Source organism: Pipra filicauda, unplaced genomic scaffold (genome assembly GCF_003945595.2).
Source record: "Pipra filicauda isolate LSUMZ 115617 unplaced genomic scaffold, ASM394559v2 scaffold1069_size32246_pilon, whole genome shotgun sequence".
Taxonomy (NCBI): domain Eukaryota; kingdom Metazoa; phylum Chordata; class Aves; order Passeriformes; family Pipridae; genus Pipra; species Pipra filicauda.
In genome coordinates this window covers 29,833-32,246 of record NW_024103506.1, presented here as the reverse complement: position 1 = coordinate 32,246, position 2,414 = coordinate 29,833, and the positions used below count along the sequence as shown (strand labels likewise).

The following is a 2,414-nucleotide window of genomic DNA, read 5'->3' as shown; positions in this document are numbered from 1 at the left end:
CCACATGGCACGTCCGCCAGGTGGAAGCCACTGGACCCCCCCCCGTGCTGGTGGCAAAGGGCTAGTCATCCTCTGACAGAGCTCCCACACCTTCCCTGAGCCACACGGCCTGAGGAGTAAAAGCCTGCTCAGGGCTGTAACTGAGCCAGGTCACAGCTTTTCTGGCCCCCAAGACGCTGAGGGTTTCACTGCCACTTCTATCAGTGAGACTCTTCGCAAAGCACCTGGACTCTTATGGGTTCCTTTCCAATTAATTTCATCTGCCCCCAGGGTACAACCATGGGCTGACCCTGAACTGGGACTGCCAAAGGAACCCTTCAGAGGCTGCGCTGGGAGGACCTTGGCTGGCTGCTGGCCCCCGCCCAGCTGCTGTCTTGTCCTCAAGCTCTGAAAACGTTCCTGGATGGCTTTTTAGCAGCTTCACATTTACTCCTGCCGCTAGGCTTGGTTAGGTTTGGATCAGCCGCAACTTTAGCCAGACTCCCACTCTGGATGGTGAGGGCACGCGCGTGTTAGGCGGAGCTGTCCCCTGCACGTCCGGCGCCGAAATAAATACCGGCTTAATAGCACCTGTGGCTGTTGAGTTTTACTGCTGTTGCCTTTTCCTGGCATCAATGGATAGAGACAGTTTTGTCCCTGCTGCACTTGGCCTATGTTGTTTTGGGCTTGTTGGAAATCATAAAACTTTTCTAATTTTTTTAGTGTTCCTACTTAACTTTTTGATTAGTTGTTTTTAACACACATCATAGGCGGTGCGTTCAGCCTTAAATCAACTTTAGCCAGCATGGAGTAAAAATTGTCATAAGCTCCTTTGGGAGAACACAGCCTGGGAAAAGTCCTAAAACTGTAAGTTTTGTTGAAGTTAACCCTGTTCTGCTTCAGTGGAGAAAGCCTGTCAGAGAAAGATGTCCTGTTGAAGGAGGAGATCTGGAACACAAGATTTATGGACTACAAGGACCTTCTGCAGAAACCAGCAGCTAAAGAAGAAGACTAACAAAGGCTCAGCATTTGTGTCAGAAAATCCCTAGGGGAGGGAAAATATACAAAAAAGATTAAAGATATGAAGTTATTACAGTAGAAAGTGAGAAATTAATAACCAATACCACATAGAATACTAATTAATGAAAGGGAGTGAGTGATGTAATTTGGAAGCAATGAACATTAATTTCTTTGTTTGCCAAATCTGTATAAATAGGTGAAAAGCGATGTCTTGCTGTCAGGACAGAGGCAGGATTTTTGTCAGCCACATGCACACGCAGGGCTGCAAATAAAAGTAATCACTTGCTTTCTAACAGTAAAAAGCCAATTTGTTAGAGGGTCCTATTTATCCCGACAGTTTCAGAGGTGTTTAGCAACAGGCAGTCCTCTGGACACCTGGTGTAACCTCTGCTCAGCAGGCAGATAGTGTTTCTCATGCGCCAAGGATGCAGCTGGTTGTTATTTAACAACACTTGACCTGCCTGGTTTGGCCCCTGCCTGGAATGGGGCATCAAGTTTTACTCAGTTCTTCTCAGGACAGGTGGTTTCACTCCTGCCCAGCTCAGCACAGTTCATATGGCTCCTGCTCCACTCCGAGGTGTTTCTTCTTTTATACTTGGGGCATCCAGCTCGGGCATGACTTTGCTTGGATGGCTTTTTTCATCACGTCTTGCAGCAGCTGGTTTTATCCCTGTCATCCTTGGGGGGGCTCCTTGTATCCCTTACCCAGACAAAGTCTCTGCATTTACTCCTGCATTACACCTCTCAGGTGACTTTTTATGCCCCTGCCCTAACCTGATGTCTAGGTCCTGTATTACCGTCCTCCCAGCAGCACTTCAGGAGCTCTCTGATGACGACAATCAACAGTGGCACTCGTGAACAGTGCCTCTGCTCCTGCCTCCTGCTCATATGGGGGCATTTTAGGACGTAAACAGCTCTGCTCTGTTCTCTGAAGCGAACTGCCCACCAAGCACACCTTGCACTGCCGTCCTGTCATGCAAGAAAAACAGCTTTTCGTCTTGCATGCACAAGCTCCAACAGAAACTCTGTGATATCCAGAACAAGTGGTGGATTGATCTAGCTGAAAAAATTCAATTATACGCAGATACGGGTGATCACAAAGGATTCTGTGAGGCTCTGAAAACAGCATATGGGCCTGCATACCAGGTCCAAAGCCCAGTACTCAGTGCTGATGGTCAAACACTTCTAACAGATAAAACCTCCATTCTGAATCAATGATCTGAACACTTTCAGACTTTTTTCAGTACCAACTGTGTAGTCCAAGACTCAGCAATTCAGTCCATCACACAGTAAGTGGTGAAATACGAATCGGATACTGCCCCCACTTTAGGAGAAACCCTCAAGGCCATACAGCAGGCGAAAATCGGCAAGGCAGCTGGGGTTGATGGAATTCCCCCTGAAGTCTGGAAACATGG

At 47.7% G+C, this 2,414-nt stretch overlaps 1 long non-coding RNA gene across 1 annotated transcript; it reads left to right on the top strand.

Annotated features, from left to right (window-relative positions):
• Window positions 1–52: 52 nt before the first annotated feature.
• Window positions 53–1,070, top strand: LOC120323020. The gene is made up of 2 exons (XR_005563065.1): window positions 53–203; window positions 863–1,070. It is a non-coding gene; the product is annotated as an uncharacterized LOC120323020 (long non-coding RNA).
• The last annotated feature ends 1,344 nt before the right edge of the window (window positions 1,071–2,414 follow it).